We start from the raw sequence: 21,693 nt of genomic DNA on the forward strand, positions 1-21,693 counted from the left end.
TCTGTCACCAAGCTCAGTAAATAAGCATGCCCTCTGCTGAGATACACTAGACCCCAGGTGGGGGTTGGGGGGCAGGGCGAACTTCTTTCTGGCCGCTGGAGGCTGCCACCACCTCCTACTATCTGGTCCCTTAGTGAAGCCTCCCCGATGTCATATCTAACTCCTGCCATTGTGACTCAGCATCACTCAGCGACCAACAGATCAGGTGATACCTCCGAAAGCTCCCAGATGGAATGCTGCTAGACTGTGTCATCCCTGAAATCTTACTGTCCTCCTTTTAGGTCTGAAAAGCTGCAGATGTGCGGGGAGGATGGCAGACAGAGAAAAAAGACAGAAAGGGCAGATCGGGGATAAGGAGGACCCCAGGGCAGAGAGAAGAGCCTCGCCAGTGAAAAGGGATATCAAAGCGCCCCTGGAAAATGGGGCTGACTCTGCTAACGTGTCCTCTGTATTGAAGCACGTGTTTTTACTACCATCCTCATTTTCACACGTGCAAAAAAGAAACAAAGAGACATTAGAACAGCCCTAGATAGTCAGAACTCCCGCAGCCTTTATTCTTAAATTTATTTCCTAAGGGATTTGGCTGACATCACAGATCTTGGCTGCAGTGGGACCCAGACCAGAATCCAAACCTCTTTATTATTCTTGTCATTGTCACTATCATTGATCTTGTTATAACTGGGTCCTCTTTGTAGGCTGCTTGCTGTTTGCTTTGCAGCTGGCTGAGTACTTTGGACACAGAATAACGTCTGAGTTGGATCGTTATTTCTCCAAAGAAGATACGCAAATGGACAAAGTGTATGTGAAAAGACGCTCGATGTCTTTAGTTACCAGGGAAACGCAACTGAAATCCACAATGAGAAAACACCGTTTCTGGCTATTATACACAAAAAAGGGGGGGAAAGTGTTGATGTGGATGTGGAGAAACTGGAATTCTGGGCATGCGGTTGAAGTATAAAATGGTGTAAGTTGCCTTGTTTCTTGAGAAGTTAAACACGGAATTAAGAATTTCACTCCTGGGTACATACCCCTAACTAAAAATAGGTACTGAAACAAACGCTTGCACACCCATGTTCACACCAGCACCATTCACACCAACAAAATGGTAGAGACAAACTGAATGTTCCTTAACAGACGAATGGATAAACAAGATGTGGTATATACATTCAGTGGACTATTAGTTAGCCATAAAAAGAATAAAATCTGGATATATCTTATAATGTGGCTTAACTTCAGAAATATTACACCGAGTAAAAGAAGCCATACACAAGGGTCATATAATGTAGGATTTCATTTATATGAAATATTCAGAAGAACTAAATCTGTAGAGACAGAAAACAGATGAGGGGGTCCCAGGGGTTGGTGGGAGAAGGGGCAATGGGGAGTAAGCTTAAGGGATACAGGCTTTTTTGGGCGGTAATGAAAATGCTTTGGAACTACATAGAACTGCGGGTCACACACCATTACGAATGCCCTAAATGCCGTTGCATTAGTCACTAATGAAGCGTTGGACACGATATCAAACACTAACGATGTACTATATGTTGGTGAACTGAACATAATAAATAATGGTTCATTTTATATGATGTGAATTTCACCTCTATTTAAAAAGAACATTTGGAAATATTTGATCGATATGACACACCTGTGAGGCAGCCACTAATTCCCCCATTTTTCAGACACATTCTTCCCACTGACATCCGGCTCCAACCAAATCAACGACGCACCATGAGCTTTCCCAGATTCCCCTGCTCTATCCACACCGCTGTGCCCTGTGGCTGCCTACCTAGTCACCCGGCCAGTCTCTGTCCCCGCGGCTCTCCTCCGGGAGGCCATGTCAACCTGCCACAGTCACAATGTTTCCCAAGTAACCCTCCCCTTGACCTCTCCTCTCCTATCCAAGAAAATCCAAAATTGTGAGTGGGTCCCCAATACCTGACAGTTCTCCAATGAAGTCAAATTTTCTTTGTTTGGCTTTCAACATTGTCCTTTACGTTTAAGACTCATTTCCCCGGACTCTATTCTACTTTATTTTCCCTTCAGCTATTAGGCAATGGGTAGCATTTGGTGAAGAATTCTTTTATGCCAGGCCCATCTCTCTTAACGTTTGTAATGCTGGACCAGCCAGGGATCGCACAAGAGAGGAAATGGAACCCAGAGAGAGCAAAAGTTGTGTAACTGGTGAAGATCAGAGTCAGGATTTGAACCCAGGTCTGCATGGAGTCCAATCCTGTGCTTTTAGGTATTCATTTTGATTTGGCCCTAGCCTTGCCTTGCCTTGCCTCACCTGGCGCGCCTCTTTTCTCCTCTTTTTTTCCCAAGTTCTTCTCCTCCATTGTATCCCTAATGCCCAAGAATGGCTTCCTTCACTCTCCTGCTTTTCTCCAACAAATAACCCTGCCTTTCCCTCAGAAGGGTCTTCTCTTCGTTGGAATGCAAATGTTTTCTGTCTCCCTGGCATTTATCTTTCTTTTGTTCCAAGCATCTCACCATGAACTCTGTGAGTGCACTAAGGAGGGCAAGGGACCGTGTCTAATACTTGTATCTCTGATCTTGTCTAGCGCAATAACTTGTTCACGGTAGTTCAGTAATTATTTGTTCAAAGATTCCTATAAATTACCTGCCAGGAGAAATATTTTTTTCTACAGAGTTGTTTGCTAAAACTTCTTCATGAAATTGGTTTTTTCTCTTCAGTCTTTTACGAAATGTAATCAGTGATGCTTTGGTAGCATTAAACAAATAGGGTGAACATTAGCAAAATATTCCTAATTTTAACATATGGCTAAGGTGCTTAAAATATTTAGTGCTAAAACTTATTTTTATCCAAGTGCTTACTTGAACCAACATTGAGACTAAAGGGAAAAGAAATTACTCTTTGTAAATCTGTTACTTTAAACCTCTTATTCTCATGAGTTTTGTGATAGGTCCATATAGAGAAATTAATTTACAGAAATAGTCAGCAGAACTGCTAAAAAATGCAAGCATGAACCACTATGCACTTTTTCCTTTGTGTGACTTCTGCATATTTCAATATTCAGTTCATCACCTTTAAGATGTTCAAATTCACCAGCTGTAAGAATACTTATCAGATTATAGAGGAACACTAAAAATAAACTGATGTTATTGAAAATAAATGAGTCAGCACATTCTTCGCTGAATTGTTTTCTCATGCGACCCATACTACTTAACTCACTTTTTCTTTGTGATTGTTCATTTATCATATCAAAAGTTGCTCCGGACATCTGCTTCTTTGAGTACAAAAGCACAGGCTTGTTGAAAAATGTTCCGTAGAAGAATAAAATAACTCTCTGGTCTGGATTTACAAAAGCAAGACATTAATGAGGCCAGTTACTATGGGTTTAGCTAAAGATCCTTTTTCGCTTTTTTTTTTTTTTTCCCTAAGACACGAAGGAAGCTATATAATTTTCAATGTCAGTGCAGCCTGTTGGTCAAAACAAAAAATTTCATTTACATACAGCTCATAATAGTAAACTTCCAAAAGCCCTTCAGCTTAGTTTTGACCACAGGATATTTTTGATAGAGCTCATCTCAAAATCACTCGGAGTCCAAAGTGTCTATGCAAAACCATTAATCTCGGAATGTGTCTAAACACCAACCTTCAGACAGGCTGCAATTTACCGTTCTCTGTGACAGACAAATAGCTAGGGGAACGCTGTCATCTAACCTGGGCGCTTTCTTTAGTAGTCATGGAAAGAAAGGTTTTTTTCATACTGCCTTGTCATAAAAAGACTACAAAATCCATCAACACAGTATAACTTTACATATAAAAGTAATACTATGAATAGATATTTCAGTCATCATGTGAAAAATAAACAAGACAGTCTTTAAATCAATGTCATTCACAAGGAATCAGCGTGGACATGTATTGACTGATTTTATAGCGAAAATGGGAAATATATGTAAATTTGACTGTTCTATTTTGACATGGATGCTTTCGGCTATATCTTTAACCTGTACACACCAATACCAAACTGTGAAGGAGTCTCGTGTTCCAAACCTTGGGTTAGTCCTCTTTACAGATGTTTTGGACACTCCTATCTTAGTGCTGCTATGGGACGTGTATTCCAGAAAATACAGGTTCGTGCGAAAGACTGGCATACTTTAGGTTATGCGGTCAGACACATGCTGGTAGTCCTAGTGGGGTGGATTGAAAAGGTAACTCCTAAAATATGTACCTAGGATATGTATTGGTGAAAATATTAAAAGCCCCAGCAAGACAGATATTTATGTTTTTAATTTTTTTTTTCCCCTGGGGTAGGAACACATACCATGAGAACTACCCTCTTAACAAGATTTTAAGTATATAATGCAGTACTCTTGACCAACAGGATCATCAAATGCTTCATTTTTCATTTTATTTTTTCCATGAAAAGCAAATCTGAGTAAGAAGAAAATTAGCTGCGACCGATTTTGCATAACCCAGCAGCAATTACTAAATACATACAAATGTGGATACTTCGGGGAGCATTTCCTGAAATATTTGGAGGAGGAGATAATCACATTAGACTCTAATCACGTCTTGCAATAGGACTTATTTGTACAGTATTGAGGGTAATCAAAACTGATGTGTGAAATTCACACAAGGTCTGTGGTGACATCCCAGAAAGAAAAAAAAATACAAAAACTTAGGAGTCTTTTAAATAACTTTACAGTGGTTGGTTTTTTTTTTTTTTTTTTTTAAGTGAACGGAAGGTGGAAGTGTACCAAGATGGAGATTGTGTGGCTAAGAGAAGGGAGCCCCACCTGCCCCAGGACTGGGTCTGTACCAGTCTTGCATATCAGCTGAGACAACGCTCTCCATTCCTAGGTCATTGATCTTCATCAGGAGCCCACTTTCCCATCAGTAGCAACAGGAAGGCTGTACAAGAAACTAGAGGTGGCCAAGATAAGTCAAGGGACAAAAATCAGCTCCAACCCCATCACAAACCGTTTCCTGGCTTTTTCCTTAAAGGACTTCCGGTCAGCAATTCAGCGTGACCCAAATGTAGGCATTTTGTAGAAAATGACAATTTTATTGAATCATGCAAGTGAACTCTCCTTTGGTGAGTTTTACCCGAGAGACAAAATTTGAGCTACATCCTGAAATTTCAGAGATCGGTGACACATCGAGATATGGGACCCATTTATTTGCCCTCTCACAGTGAGCAAACAAATATATTTCAGTGTCGTCTATTACAGGTGCCACATATCTGAGGCGATGTGCACTGTCTAGGCAACATAGGCTTCTTAATTTCTAAGTATAGGTGATATATAATATTTCAAGGTCATTGGGAATTTTAATTTCGAAGCAAGTGAACATCAGAAATTTTCTTTTTTCGGAAACATTCATTTAGCTTATGTCAGCGATTTTAACTTTATAACGTTTTAAAATTCATCTTCAGTGTGTGTGAGTGTGTAGCAAGTTGAACTTTTATAATTTGGGATTTGCTATAGAAAATGTGCTTGTGTTTTAGGCACTTCACAAACTATCCCTAAGAAAATGCCATAGCACTCGTTTTGGAAACATTTTCCTTAAAATGAGTCTGTGTATTTATCCATAATCCCTTATACTTTCAGTTGAAGCTCTCTTACAATAGGGAACCAAAACGTGTTCCCATTTTACATAAAATTACCTTAATATTTATTTTAGAAATGTTACCAAAATTTTTAAAAAAGCAATATAGCAAGAAGTATTTGTGATTCTCTTTGAGCATTTGGGTAAAACTGGTTAGGAATTTCGACATTAATTTCCTTAGGTGATAGGGTTCGCTTCAACTACCGTAACAATTCAAATCTTTTTGATAAGGGCAAGGCAAAGCTTCAAGAAATCAATATGATAATCAGTGTACTAAAGCTTATTGTTCTGGAAAATCAAGGGGATCATACATTGAAGACATAGGGGTTAAATTTATACCTGCAGCATGAAGATTGCATTTATTTGCTTATAAAATGGACTATGTTTTCTGTTTTCATCTTTTGCTACTGGTGCTGGGGTTACACACACATCCCGGCACACGCCACCGACCTCCCTCCTTTTATTTTGCTTCTGTCCCACTCCAGACTCTCAGTGTCTGATTCTAGATACTATTTCGGATCACTTGGCCAGCTCTAGTTTCCCAGAAAAAAGCACTGAAGAGCTAAGATTTCTTCCCCCAAATTATTGTTTTAGCTCCTTCAAAAATAGGAAAAGGAAACCTATTTCAAACTTCTATCATCTGCTTTTCTTATACTCCAGAGCATCTTAATCATTTTACTTCTTCGATGATTAAAATGTTGTCCTTCATAAACGGAAAGGAAAATTTTACTAATCGCAAATTAGGAGCTTGAAGTCATTTCTCAGGGAATGAAAAACTAACTAAAAATTGGTTTGGTAAAAAGATTGATGTATTTCTTAGAGGTTGAGATATAACTGAAGAGTTGGGTCCCAGATACATAAAGATAGCAGTAGGAGAACATATTTATCAGTTTTATTATAGTTTTCACTTCTTTATTTAAAAAGTGCAAGAACACACTGACTAGTGGCCAATTTGCTTTCGTATTCAAAAGATGGTGATCTTTTTTTTTTTTTGCCCCATTTTTTACTTTCTATGTCTGAGACCCGTTTTATGCCCGGCAAGAATCTAAAAACCAATCCTGGATTTTATGAAATATATTAAGTAAATTACTAAATTGGATGAAATAAAGCAGGGTCAATATGTGACCTAAAATCTTATTGACTTTTTGATCCTTCTTAAGCTAAATTTTGAGTTTTTAAAAATGTAGTTTGTATGGGGCCCGAAATAGCAGATAGCTCCAGGAAGGAAACAGACCCTATCTCTTGATTTTCGAATGCAATCAATCAGTAATCATATAACTATCTATAACCTTAGAACTAGCTCTGTTTGGAGACAAAAATCAAATGCATCCCAGGGGAATTGAGTTCTTGTCTAAAAGACAAACAAAAAACACCCATCATATTCTTTCACTAAAAAGACCCACACAGTTTTGAGAGGTATCAATTTCTCCCCAAATTAAGAATGAGCAAAGCCCGAAGGCCTTAGAACCTGTTCTATGACTTTATTATGCATGAGATCCAGTCCTGGGCTTTGGGTAAGATGGCTCTTTCAAATATTTAACAGAGTTGGTGACATCATATCTTTTAAAATGTGTTTTTTAAAAAAAAACAATTCATCGGCGCTATCCCTGAAAACTCCAGGTTTTTACCTGGGACATAAAGGTGTCACGTCTCTTGGCAGAAACCCTCCAACAGGATTTCCAGCTTGTCTTGGGTTCCTCCAAGGGGAGATGGTCCTGCTCATTAGGGTGAAATTCATTCCGACCTGTCTGATCACCTAATGAGGCTCGTCGGGCTCAAGTAGGGGGAGAACCACCAACAACCAGAGGTCACATGAGAGATTCGGTTCCGGTTGGATAGAACCTCTTCATTTTCTTTCTTTCTGTATCTCCTTTCAATTTCCTCCTCTGTCTCCCCTGCCCAGCCGCCCCACCCCTCGCCCTCTTAAGCAACGTCTCCACTTCAACCTTCAAATATTTGATTCCTCTCCTGTCCATTCCCAGCCTCTGAGGTTCAGGCTTTATTCTCCTTCGGGATCATTCCTCCTCTAAACACTTACCATCCAATGCGCCGGGTAAAGAGAATTCCCAGCAGTAGATTTTACAAGGAAAGATAAAGTGTTGAGCATCTGAGTGTTTGCAGGTGTTGGCATCTGAACCCGCAGTGCCTCCTGTTGACAACGGTGCCCATCACTGGGGGCGTCCGAAATCTCTCTATTCTGTGCAGCCCTCAGAAATCAGTTGTGTCTGATTGTTCTTTCAGATCAAATGCGGTAGGAAGACAAAGTCAGCTGAGCTTGTTCATTCCCTCTGCACTTTGTTGTTGAAAGGGGAGGAATCCCACTAGGATCCCTAACTCACTTTTAGATATTAACCAAACTTTTGTGAGAATTCCTATTCTTCCTCCCAGTCCTACCTTCCTCTCCCCGCAACCCCTCACCCCTCCGCGTGCTGTCAGTTCTCCAACTGGGGCTGAATGGAATGTCTTTGCTCCCTAAAGCGTTGTTCTATGCTGCTAAGCATTAACAGTGTCTAACGCCAAGGCACGGCACAGATAAAAGAAACTAAAGGACATTTTGCTGTTCTGAGAGGGTGTGGCACATGGCTACCTGCATTTAGCTTAGAAAAGGAGAATTTCCCTTTTTTAAGAAGGATCCTTGCACATTTTCTCCCACCGGTCTAGGAGCTCATGTCATGGAGCCTTTTGAAACGTGGCTCATAGTGTGCAAAACGCCAAAGACTTGGGACAGACGAGAAGGACAGCAGCCAAAGCTGGCCTGTTTTATCAGGAGCTAACTCTGTCGCTAAGAAGATAAATGATCTTCTGAAGAAAGATGTGGCAAAGCGCCTGCCATTGAAAACAGCAAGGAAAATAACAGTGTAGCTGGCACGCCTCTTAAAATGTATTTCTTGTTGGACACAGGAAGTCGTTTTCCATCAAATTGGAACGTGTCATAATGTAACATGTCAAAGACATTGTTAAAAAACAAACAAATTGGAATTGAGCTGCTGTACCTCAGTCTTAGATCTCTCAGTCAGTTTCACACATTAAGACGGTCGAACATGCCGAGCTTATAAATTCTCCTGGTGGAGAGGTTTTTGGAGAATTTCACAAAACTCAGTGGGTTCTTGGTGGGGATACTGACATTTACCACTGAGTTCTTTAATGACAGCTAAACAAGAGAACACCACTCCTAATTTACTCAAGTAGAATTCAATATCATAACAAGGCAATTGCTGAACACTGTTCTTTTATGAAACCAAGTTCCGTGCTCTGGTTTTTAACTCTTTTATTTACCAGTGACTTTGATTTGCTTTCCAAAGCCGGCATTCTTATCCTGAGAGTGAGTTTTCTTCTACCCTTTCTCTGTTTTCCTTCTGTTTTCGGCATTTTCTGCTCTCGTTGCGTGTGTGCGCATATATATGTATATATATTTATACTTTATAACTCATTAATAATCCATGTATTTTACATTTCAAGTATAACACTTGTCCCAATCCAGCATTCCAGCTGAAGTCCTATGGCTTTATGGCTCCTGCCCATGCATCCCCCAGCCCTATGTCCATGTGGTCACCAGAGTGGCAAACAACTTTCCACTTTTTGATTCTACAAGACATTCCTGTGTCTGGCTGTGTCTCTAGTTGGAAAAAGATGGTGGAATAAACCATCAGGTAGTTAGTGCTGTTGACTACAAGGATGGAGGAAGGAGCACATCACCTGCTAGCCCTGTATGGAAAGCCCCCCTGCCTCTGCGGGCTGTTGAAAGCCCACTCTGCCCGACCACCTTTCGGAATGTTGATGGGCATGGAAGAGCGGACAGAAAGAGGCAAGGGTCATCCTTGCTCCGCTGGGGCAGGCTTCAAAAGTGAATTCGATATGCATGCTGCCCCCAAGGGCAAGACACATGACCTTAGTCTGAGGCAGAAAATGAGACCTGTCACAAGAGAGCAACCGATGGGGAAGAAGGGGATTCCAGGAAGAACCGTTTCCAGCTCCAAGGGCCAGAAAGGGCAGGTTGGTGGCGAGAAAAAGCATCTTGGAAAGAGACCTGAAGGCTTGCTGTCCTTTGCCCTGGGAGGCTCCTGCCTACAAGTCTCTCATAGTTTCAATTCTCAGCCTGAATGACTCTCCAAGAATGTCCATTGACTTCCCCTTCTAAGTAAGATTCTCCTGTTATTTTCTGTCATGGGAGCCTCTCAGTGTCCCTCCTTTGTAAATACTGAATTACATTATTTGTTTTATATAAAGCCATTGCTAATTAACTTAAACTCTTCAAGGGACCTTGACTCTCTTGGTCACCTCTGTATTTCTGGCGCTGAACTGTTTGACACTTAGTAGACACATAAGAAATATTTGTTGAGTGAGAGAGTGAATGAATCAGATGGATTGGGTTACGTAGAGGTAGGAGGAAGTGAGGGGAGAAAGGAGAGGGCATTCCTGGCAGAGCAAATGGTAAGCGTTTCTCATACAGAGTCGGGAAAATGATTCAGCTTGGCTGAAACACATGGTGGATGAAAATGAATAATGAGAAAGAAAATTTGAAAAGGTTAATCGGAATCAGAATGCTAGGATACAGACTCTGTACTTTACTCTTCAGGTAACTGATAGTTTTTGAGTGGGAGGCTGATGTTATTGCCCCTAAGAACACCTTAGGTCCTCAACCCACAGACTTTGAAGGAAGAGCATTTCTTTGCTTTAAGCAGATCTGGGGTCAAAGCCGTGAGCCTTTGGCGAGACCCATGGACCTCAGAGAGAGTGAGCTGGAGCTGTCAGGGGTCTTGGATTTAGACTGAAATGAGTTCCAATGAGTTGCTGAGTCCTACAGTGTGACGGCTCATCAGGCCAAGCCCAGCATCTGAGATCAATTCAAGTCAACAGATTAAATGCCTCTAGGGTGTGCTCAGCCCTGTGGTGAAATACAAAATAAATCAAAAGCAGGGTTCCCCAGCCTTGAAGAGCAGGAGAGAGCTATCTCTGATGGAATTGCTCTAAGTGACCTCCCCACTTGAAGGTGTGAAAGGGAATGAGGCAAAGCTCAGGTACCCAGGACCCCTCCCTGAAGAGCACGGTCTGTGAAGTGACCTGGTTACTCTGCGATCCAGGAACTGTTTGGTCCCACTGCAGATCCCCATGGCCGAGTGCCTGGCCTGGTCTGGACAGACCCCAAGAGATGGCATCAAAGAGCCCAGGTGACGAGTCAGCTGCCCAGGGCTCTAGATCTGTCACTAAGAAACCACGTTTCACTGGGCAAGTTGTTTTAATGATCAGCTTGCCTTACCATTGTCATACTTGGGCATTTGTTAATTTATCAGCTATTTGCTATGTATCCACTAAATGCCAAACACAGTGCTGAAAGAGCCCCAACTTTCCTGGGCTCATAGGAGAAACAAATGACATAATGGATAGGAAAGGCATTCTCCAACCATAAATCCCCGTACAGTGTGAATTATTTTAAGTTGGTAGGCGAGCTTGCAAAGCTGCCCAAAGAAGTCTGGAAATATTTCTGAAATGCCATCAGTAAGTCAGGTCCTAAAAAACAACAAAATACACAAATACACAAGTTGCTTAGAAAAATCTATTTGCATTATAATGGCCTAATGGAACCAGTTTGATCACCGTGTGTACAAATATTGATTTGGGGAAACGAGTCCATATTCCCATATTTGGTTTACAGAAGCACATTGTTCCCAATGGTCCTTCTGTCCTCATTTCCCATCTGCCATGACCATGTGGAGACTCAGGAGCCCACAGGAGAGAACCCAGCATGGGGAAGGTTGAGCAGGGTGAGGGAATGTGGTGCCAAGGGCGAATGGGGAGGATCTCAGAGCAGAAGCTCTGAGGTGAAGGTCCGAATGGAGGCATGGAAGGGCAAAGAAGCATGGTTGGCAGCTACGAACCCAAGAAGAAAAGGTGGATCTTTGCTGCCAATAAACAGGCAGCAATGGCTGGGGAGCCTTCAACAATGCAGCTGGTCCTTGAGAAATGAGACCTCTTAATTGAGCTCTACTGCTAGCCACCATTGTCTGGAAACCCATGCTCCGTCTGTTGACTGGAACCGCAGCCTGCCCACCTCCCCAGCCCCACAGAGCCTGCATTCTGGGTTTACTACCTCTCTTTCTTCTCCATCTCTTTGACAATTTTCTCTTCCTTCTAATGACATGACCAAAATCCACCTCAATTCTCTGTTTCACTGGGGTGCACGTTCCTTCGTAAGGGGTGGATGAACATCAGGCGTCTCCATGAGGAGTCTTCATTGTTTGCAATTAGTGACTTAAGGGATATGAACTTCAGCTGGGCTTTCTCTGCCTTGGTAGTACAGACATCATTTTGGGGGTGGGGGTGGGGTGGGGGGCTGTCCTATGCATTGTTGGGTGTTTAGCAGCAACCCTGGCCTCTACCTACGAGATACCAGGAGCATCTACTCCCCAGTGGTGACACGCAACAAGGTCTCCTGATACTGCAAAATGGCACCATGAGGGGCAAAACAGTCCTGGGCTGAGGACACTTACCTAGTCCAACAATTGGAAACAATACTTTAGATCAACCCTCAGTACTTTATCCGGGACATGACGTGCTCCTGAGGTTAACAAAATTATTCCAATGATCTTAAGCACTCAAAAGTATTTCAACCTTAACATTTTGAACTATTTAACTGTATTATACAGAGCAACCTTTACCACAACTGTACATTATTTGTCCACACCATATCCCATTTGTTCCTCAGAAGTAGGCACTTAGGAAATATTTGTTAAGTGAGTAAATGATTGTATTTAAGAACAGGAAAATGCCTCGTTTGTTTTTCACTCTGGTTCCAGACATCTTTGAAAATACTTCCTTAAATGCAGAAGGGCAGACATGAACTAAGGATACAACAGTGTGCGGGCATTTCAGGTCCCCTACCTGCCACTAGAACGTCCACTGGCTTCAGCCTGTGATCTCTGGACAACATTTAAATATCCCTGTGACAAATGCTTTACATGACAGAATTTTCTTTAAGAAATTCTGCACTAATCTTCCTTTTCCTTTTAATTCCCATGGCACGTCATGTGGACTTCTGTGTCACGAATCACTTTAATTGATGTGTTTTGCTTATGGCTCATTTCCTTTAAGAGACTGGGAGCTCTTTGTGGGTCAGATACATGTTTCATTCATTTTCTGTATCTTTCCAAGGCCCTAGCACAATGCCACACAAAAATAAATAGATACATATTTCAGGGTATGGCCCTGTCTTTAAGGAGTCAATTTTTGTTCTGAGCCATTCCCCACCCCCCAAACGCAGACCAGACAAAATGCGCACTTACCAAAGTCTGAGTTTTAACACTTCTAGTCTGGAAGGACCAGCATCAAGTTCTTCATTGTTCCTTGACTTTACATGATACTCCCCAAGAGATACTTCTGCATAACCACAGGTCTCACACGCAAACTAAGATACTGTCATCTATTATTTGCACTCAAATTCTTCTTAGATTTTCCTTTTTCCCCTTCTTTTAAGAAAGTGAGCTTTTTTTTTTTTTCTTTTAAGTAATCTCTATGCCCAATGTGCACTTGAACGCACAACCCAAGATCAAGAATCATATACTCTGCTGACTCAGCCAGTCAGGCGCCCTCCCCCGCATCCCCACTCTGCTACTTTCCTCCTCAGCAGTGATCAACTCTCTTTTTGAGTATCATTTCACCTGGATTTTGAACTTTGGCATTTAATGTGATTGTGATCTGAAAAATCCATCAAGAACAGGGATATGGTTCACACAAGTGCATTATACTCTCGTGCTTCGCACACTGAACTTCCTCGCTGAACCGATGGGTGGTGTCCAAGTGGGAGTAGGAGCTCATGGGAGGCAATTCCAAGAGGCACCAGGCTGCTGCCTGCTCTGAAGAGAGGAAGAGCCAAGGGCCTCCTCTGCCTACCTCTCCCCGTCCCTAGAGGAAAGGAACTCTTCAAACCTATGACAAACTCTACCAAGGTAGGTCTTAAGGTCAAAAGCTGATACAGAAGAGGGAGTCCTGATGCAGGGCTTTCTTTGCACATCTCATTCTTTGGATAAAGGCCTATTCCACTTTGTATAAATCTACTTGAAGAAAGTGCTCAGACCAAAGATCTTTTGTTCATGAAGTGTGTCAGTGGTAAGCAACTGATCAGAGGGAAGGGATGCTAGGTAGATCTGTAGCTGGACATATAAATAGACACACATAGGAGCCAGTTTACAAATTGCCTAGTCCCCACTGCAGAAGCTCTCCTTGAGCAACTTGGAGAAATACCAGCTAACGACTGACTCCCCCATGCTATGCAGGTCAGAAGGATGTGAGAGCCCAAATATATTAAAAAAAAAAAAATCACAGCAAAATGTACTAAGTTGATCCTAAGGAGTTACAGAAAGCTCCCCTAACTGACCACATCAGAGGAGGGTTTGAACTTCTTACATGAAAACAACTTGGTGTTCCTGGTGATAATGCCATTTACAATGAGGTTTTACTCTAAGTGTCGAAGAAGAATAGAAATGGTATTTTTGAATAAACGCCTTGCAACATGCAGGCAGTGTTTTCAAAAGTATTACCTGCTCCCCTCTTAGAGAGACAGGCTGCTGCTCTGCTGGAAAAGTGAGATTGGCTCTTATGAATTTTTTTCAATAAACAGTGTCTGGGAGAGAGGTTTTTTTTTTTTTTTTTTTTTTTTGGCACTTGAATGATATATGTGTAAAAAGAAGAAAAGTTTCCTTTATAGAGGTACAAAAAACATATATATCTCTTACCCTGAACATGCTATTCGATTGAAGTCACCTTTGTTAATTCAGCTGAGTTTTATTATGTTCACAAAGTTGATTTTTTAAAAAGTTGTGACATTTGACTCTTCTAAGAATTTGCTCTAGTGGCACAATTTATCACTGTTCGGCTCATCTAGATGTCACAAATCAACAAGGAGGGTACTATCTGTGTGTTTGGCTAAAGCAAAAATCCCAATATCTGTGAACTAAAGAAATCCTATTTGTCCTCAGGGGAATGAGTAAGGAGAAAAAGAGGAAGAGAAATGGGTGGGAATCTAGGAAATCAGTTGTTTACTTAAGTATTCACCTCTACTTGTAATACTAACAAATTAAAAACACTACGTATTATGTAACAATCCCTTGCTGGACTGCCACATTTTTTTTTTTTAAAGATTTTATTTATTTATTTATTTGACAGAGATTACAAGTAGGCCGAGAGGCAGGCAGAGAGAGGAGGAAGCAGGCTCCCCGCTGAGCAGAGAGCCCTATGCAGGGCTCGATCCCAAAACCCCGGGATCATGACCTGAGCGGAAGACAGAAGCTTTAACTCGCTAAGCCACCCAGGTGCTTCTGGACTGCCACGTTTTATCATAGTTTAGTCTTCATCATCATTTAAATTCTGGAATATCTAAATTAGTACAATAAGCAACTTCACTAAAATTGGGGGTGGAAACAGGAAAAATTACCTTCAGCTTATAACATTTAAAATGATTACATGAATTCTTGTATGATCAACTACTGATAAATTATCAGGGGCTGGTGAAGATGTCTATTTAGGTCTTGGCTGGATGGCAACTACGATCTCATGTGGGACATTCCTTGGGGCCACTGCTGGCTGCATGGATCCCAGGCTCCTTTGAATGACATTTCTTACATGGTCGAGCTCCCCAAGCAAAAATAAATGGGTTATGTTTAGAAATAACTCCACAGTGATAAAAGAAGTACATAAGATGAAGGAAAGAGGAGGCCCTCTCTAATCAGGCTCAGTCTGGAGACACACAGAGCAGAGGGATGGGCAACAATGCGCAAATGCAATGCTGAAATCCAAAACAGTCAAGGTCAAGTAACTGTGAGTGGTTGCCTCCGCTCAAGGTTAAGGATATTAGTCTTTGTTATTAGAATCTGTCTCTAAGAGACCAGCGAGTCTATTATTCCCCAGGAAAATGGTTGGTTCACTTATTCTTCCATTGAGCACATACTTATGGAACTTTTACTACTACTTGACATTGTACTCTTGCAGAGCTGGGGAGGGAGCAGCGTACGGAACAATCGCTGCCTTTCTGGTAGCGGTGTTGTCTAAGGCTACACATGGAAGCTTAGTTTGCTGCTATCCCTTCTCACCCTATTTATCAGGCTTATTTACTTCTGGTAATCTTCCATAAAGCAGAGCTTTCTGTTCCAGACCTCACAAGAAGGATGACTTCAAGAGAACACTGGCAATTGGCTACATTTCCTGGAGGTAAAACTTTCAACATTCATTGCCCTTCCCTAAATCTTCTCGTTGCAGCTGATCAGAGAGGTAGACTGCAGTTTCCTTGAATTGTGGCTGCTCTACTAAAAATAGAATAGAATGGAATAAAATAAAATAAAATATTCTCAGCAGTGCCTATTTCCATAGTTTTCTTCCACTCATCCAATTTAGAATTCTACCCCTGCTCTGTCGACAAAATATGATAAAATATAAGAACACCGAAATTATCTGCACCCTATCCCTCAATGAATGGGTCTTGGGAAAGGAAGTTCAAAATAGAAACCCATTTGTTTTGGAACATGGTGTCTTTGTGAAATAATTAACCCCCAGTAATAATAGGCACAACTTACTGGATATTATACTATATACAGGAAACTTAGTTTGATATATACAGCTATCTTAGTAATTAAATTTTGTCTTCATAAAATAATGGTAGAGAGGTTTATTATTTCCATTTTGCTGATTAAGAAACTGAGGAAGTGAGAAATGAATTAGTATTGCCTAGTTTTCCAGGTTAGGAAGTGATACAGTAAGAATTTAGACCTACATTCTTCAGCTCCAACGCCCATTCTGTCTTCGTTATAACAGCCCCTCCCCCCCATGTAGTATTGAACTTATTTGTTTTTACGGATTAGAAAACTGAAGGCAAAAAAGTAGCACCACTTAGAGAACACACACACACACGCACACACACACGCACACACACACACACACCACACACTTGTCCGTAGAATCCCTGAAGATCTATTTTACCCGATTCTTGAGTTCATAGACAGAAGACTTGTTTCCCTTTGGACCTCTTGCTTTGTTCCTCTCCGAACTGTTCTCTGCTGATGACGTTTTAAAGCTCGTTTGTTTACTTGTAACATTTTATAGTGTGGTCCTTATCAATGTCCAGGCCTGATCACAAAGTGGTTTCTAAAGAGCCTTGAAATCTCTACTGACTTTAAAACTCTGTGAGGGCAATGCTTTACCTCCGATATAAAATTCAACCGAAATGATGAACTTCAGCGTGGTACTCTTCCGCACGTTTTCAAGGGAGTTCGTCATGACTTCTCTGCATTCAACAGCCATTTCTGCCGTTTCTGCCGTTTCCTCCCTGGGACAGCCCCAACAAACCCTTTTGCGCACTACCTTCTTAATATAGAGAGTGAATTGCTTTGCAACTTGAATTCATGATTTAAAAAAAGCAGTGACCTAAAAAGAGGAATTTTTTCCCCTAAACTTCTTGTCTTTTGTTCTGATTCCCCCATAGGTTATACATTTTTGCAAGAAAATCTGTTTGTGCCCCTTAGAATTTTTCTTTTTTAAACTGAGGCAAAGTATCACGTAGGCTCTGTGACAGAGCACAGACCTGGACAGAACACCTCAGACCCTGTCCTGGAAGTCAGATGCAAACGGGAATGGTCCAAGCATTCTACATTCCCCTGAGCATAGGCTTCCCCAAACTCCGCCATCAGACTGGCAGCCTCAGAAAGCTGCCTCATTCTTCTTTACATCTCAGGCCAAACAGGTGGCCTTGAACCACACAGCTTATGTCCAGGCTCAGAGAGAACCTTGCTTATTCAGGAGGAAGGGACCAAGAAGCACAGTGGGAAATTAGCACGGTGTCTCAAATTTAAAACCCTAACTTTCCCGTTGTACCAAAAGATGTGTTTGCAAAATACCAAAACACCCAGATGAAAAGTAAAATCTGTAGTCAGCCATTCTGGTTTTTAATCCACAAGACAGCAAACATAGGGGCACTTATAATCATCAGACGTGCTTACAGTGTCATTGGACATGGCTAATTTATACTGTTGCTTTCATCTCTCCCAATTCTTTGATTATCTGCCAGATAGTAACATGATCTGCTCCCAATCCCAGTGGCGGCAGAGAGGGATATTTCAGTTTGGGGATTTTGTGGGTCCTTTGCTTTTCCCTTTCCCTTTTGGTCAACGTGGACCCGGCAGGAAAAACAAGGGATAAAAATTTTATACAAGTCAAAGTCTGTGCAATTTTGGGTTTAATTTTACAAAGGCCTAGAAAAGGGAGGAGTTTGCTGACTAAAACCGATAGCTCTGGCTTATCCGTGGACTTCAGTTATGGTGTTCCCTTTCTCCACTTCCAAAACAGACTGTGTAACATTTTACACATTTTCTGTTCTTCCTACCAATTCTTTTATTTATTTATTTTTAAGATTTTATTTATTTGACAGAGAGAGAGATCACAAGTAGGCAGAGAGGCAGCAGAGAGAGAGGAGGAAGCAGACTCCCCGCTGAGCAGAGAGCCCAATGTGGGGCTTGATTCCAGGACCCTGGGATCATGACCCTAGCCGAAGGCAGAGGCTTAACCCACTGAGCCACCCAGGCACCCCCCGACTCTTTTAAACAACAGCAGGGTTCTGTGCAGGATAAGTCGCCCTATGTCATGACTGTGCGTTTGTTTTTTTTTTTTTTTTTTGCAAAACACTATTTTGTAATTTTTTACATTTAGGCAATGTCTCTTGAGTATTCATTAGGCTGACTTCAAATGTCTGGGCCACCTTAGGAAATTGACAGCGGATTTACAATCACACTGAAAAAAAATTCTAGAATGGCCTAAAAGCACACTTACTGTAACTCATCTAAATCAGACCAGGCCAACCCATAGATAACAGATAACAGATGACAGATAATGAGGAATATTCCTAGATAACAGAGTTTAGAGAGAACTCCTTTAGGGAGGTTTTGCTTTGTTTGCTTTTGTTGGGATGTCTTTCCTGCATTAGAAAATGTTGTCCTGCGTGAAGGAGAAAGAGTTTGGGGGGGGGGTCTGTGAACTGTGGTTCCTTGGTCAGGATATACGCTGACAGGTGTGTTTGGAAGGCAGCAGGCTACCTGCACGGCAGCACCGTCTCCTACAAAAGCTATCATTCGCGGTGTTATCTCAGAGGAGCACTAAAACATTCACGTTTATGTATTAGCTATTAAAGACTAAATGGTTGTCCTAGAGAACCTCCCAGTATGGGCAGAGTGCTTTTCATGAATTGACAGGAGAAGAGTGCGAAGAGAGGGTACTTAAAAGACAAGAGGAGGTTGACATGTTTCATTACAGCGGCATCCAGAGAGAGCGCTTGTTCTAAGGTGAAATGCTGGAGAGCCCAAGGACCCTCATCAACAATGGGCTGCAGAGAACCAAGTCTTGCTTTTGCCCTGGATAAGGACTTAGATTTTTTTTTTAAAGATTTTATTTATTTATTTGACAGACAGATCACAAGTAGGCAGAGAGGCAGGCAGAGGGAGAGGAGGAAGCAGGCTCCCCGCTGAGCAGAGAACCCGATGTGGGGCTCGATCCCAGGACCCTGGGATCATGACCTGAGCTGAAGGCAGAGGCTTTAACCCACTGAGCCACCCAGGGGCCCCCAGACTTATATTTTTTTAAGAGAAAACACACAGGTGATTACCTTTCAGCCTAGAGTGCCTGAAATGAGGGGTGTGGCCCCCATAAGTAAGAGGAGCTGTGCACCTAACTCCTAGGACCCTTCAGTGAGAATTTATCCTAAAAATTTAATTTATTTGATGTCTATTCTAAAACCATACAGAGAGGCTTTTCACAGCGTGTGCCTTTGGCGCGATTCACATTTGACTGAAGGAAGTCAGGGGGAGGATTTGAGGAAAATATCCTCAAAGCAACTTAGAGAAATCACTTCTCATCCAAGCGATACACGAGGTACATACATTTCTAGAGTTTTCATTTCCATAGACTGTGTGCAAAACCCAATGTCCAAATTCTTTGAGAGGCTCTTAAAACTGAGGAAGTTTCTGAGGGTAAATGACAAGTCTGTTTCATACAAACTGTTTTGTCTTAACGGAAATCTCACCATTTCCCAAATTGAGATCAAGGGAAGAGAGACAGCGGCATGCGGGAGACGGCACACAGCACAGTCACTCTCTCCAGAGATTTATTTTAGTTTCTGCTAATTACACCCTTAGTTTGTAAGGATGGGTATACAGGCGAGAATTTTTCTGAAGGGCTCTCCTGTCACTTTTCCCTAGGATGCCCTTAGGGGGAAAGGTAAAAAGTCCAGGCCGGAGAGGATTACCCAGAAAAGTGTAGTTGCTATTGTTCTATGTTAACAACTAAAGCACAATTTTGTTCTTAAAAACCCGTCCTTCTCCATTCTCTTTGTCCTTCCACAAGCTGAAGACCCAAATCCTCTTTTACAAGTACTGAATGTGTGTCAACTTTTAATGTGGGGGGGAAAAAAAGATGACTTGTTTTAGATATAAAATTAATACAAATCTAGTAACCTGAATCTAAAATCACCTGAGCGACTCATCACGGCGACTGTGGCAGACCCTCAGAAGTAGGCACTTAACCTTTAAACTTCTGCCATGACTTCTTTTTTTTCATCTTAAAAAAGAACCAAATATTGTCTTTGAATGAAGAGCATCTAAAAGATACATGCTCAAGTCAGTCAGTTTTTTTTTTTGACGTAAACATGTTATCGTTCTTAGATATTTATATTTATCTTTTTTTTTTTTTAAGATTTTATTTATTCACCTGACACAGATCACGAGATACAGCGAGGCAGGCAGAGACAGAGAAGAGGAAGCAGGCTCCCCACCGAGCAGAAAGCCTGATGTGGGACTCGATCCCAGGACCCTGGGATCATGACCTGAGCCGAAGGTAGAGGCCCACCCCACTGAGCCACCCAGGCACCCCAGGTATTTGTATTTCATAATTATTTCACAACTTCAAAAGTCCTTCCCTCCAGGGAGAACTTATCACTGAATTTTATATTACAAGAGGAAAAATAAAAGTATCAATCAGAAGAAGGAAAAGAAACTCAAAGAACTTCTCCCATTAAGCCAGAAGAGCCACTTGGCGACGTATTTTCTCTGGGAAAACAGATCTTACAGGTACACTACTATCCCACAACCTGAGCAGGACACGTCTCAGGTTTTCTGTTGTAAATTCTTTTATAGCTTCCTGGTAGTAGACACTTTTCATTTTGTAGAAACCCCTCAGAATATGGTTTTAAATGAATCCATTCGCAAGGTTCAAAAGCTTTAAATTACTAGACCATGACTACCATTGAGAAGAGGCACTGACCTATATCTAGGACAGAAAGAGAGAGGAAAAAAAAAACCAGGTACAAGTTTAATTCTCTAAGGTTGCCATGTAAGTGCTGTTCAGAAAGGATTAAGACTTCCCGAGAACAAGAGAGCTCCCAAACACATCACTTACAAAGTGGGGAAAACACACACATGTTCTATAATCCATTGAGTCTGGTCAGTTCCAACTCGATAGAAAATCCCCTCTAGTTAAAATGTAGAGATTCTGTATTTTAGAATGTCCTCATTTATCTAATTTTCCATGAAAAAAAAAAAAAGGACTGACTGTAGAAATGTCATTGTTTTTCATATTAAGAAAGAATATGAAAATCAGATTAATTAGAAACATTTTTTAGAAACATTTTCCTCGAGCTGATTCATGAAAGTTAATAGCTTAAGAAATGGGCTACAGGGCACAGTGCAGTATAGTGAAAGTGTATCTTGACAAGACAAACAAGTTGCATATTTAAAGAAGCCTTTTTGTCTCATTTGGTAGGCCTGGGACTTACCTTCTCTTCTTCTTTAAAGAGGTGTTTAGTTGTCTTGGTTGTGCAGAAATTCCAAATCCCTTTGTTTTAGAAGGACAGGAATTCTAGAATAAAATAAATAAAATATATAAACAGAAAGAAAACTTGATTTGATGTGTTATATAAATAATTTCAGTTCTGAAAGTCTTTAAATATTAAGACATGCATCATAACAAAGAAATGCTGCCGATTTATAACAATAAACATAGACAATATTAATAATCATAAAAAGAATGTGTGGCTATCCTAGTAGTGTATTAAGCTAAAGTTTATTTCATGTATTCAAGTAATCCTTTTGCTT

General features: G+C 41.2%; 1 protein-coding gene across 1 annotated transcript in view; it reads right to left on the reverse strand.

Annotated features, from left to right (window-relative positions):
• The window catches only part of TENM3 (teneurin transmembrane protein 3), a 692,983-nt gene extending 671,565 nt beyond the window's left edge, over positions 1 to 21,418 (reverse strand). Inside the window, exon 1 of the mRNA XM_044225666.1 lies at positions 21,375 to 21,418. The gene's annotated coding sequence lies outside the window, so the exon portion shown is untranslated. The remainder of the gene's footprint in view (positions 1 to 21,374) is intronic.
• Between the last annotated feature and the right edge of the window lie 275 nt (positions 21,419 to 21,693).

The sequence above is a fragment of the Neovison vison genome, chromosome 11, assembly GCF_020171115.1.
Source record: "Neovison vison isolate M4711 chromosome 11, ASM_NN_V1, whole genome shotgun sequence".
Taxonomy (NCBI): Eukaryota; Metazoa; Chordata; class Mammalia; order Carnivora; family Mustelidae; genus Neogale; species Neogale vison.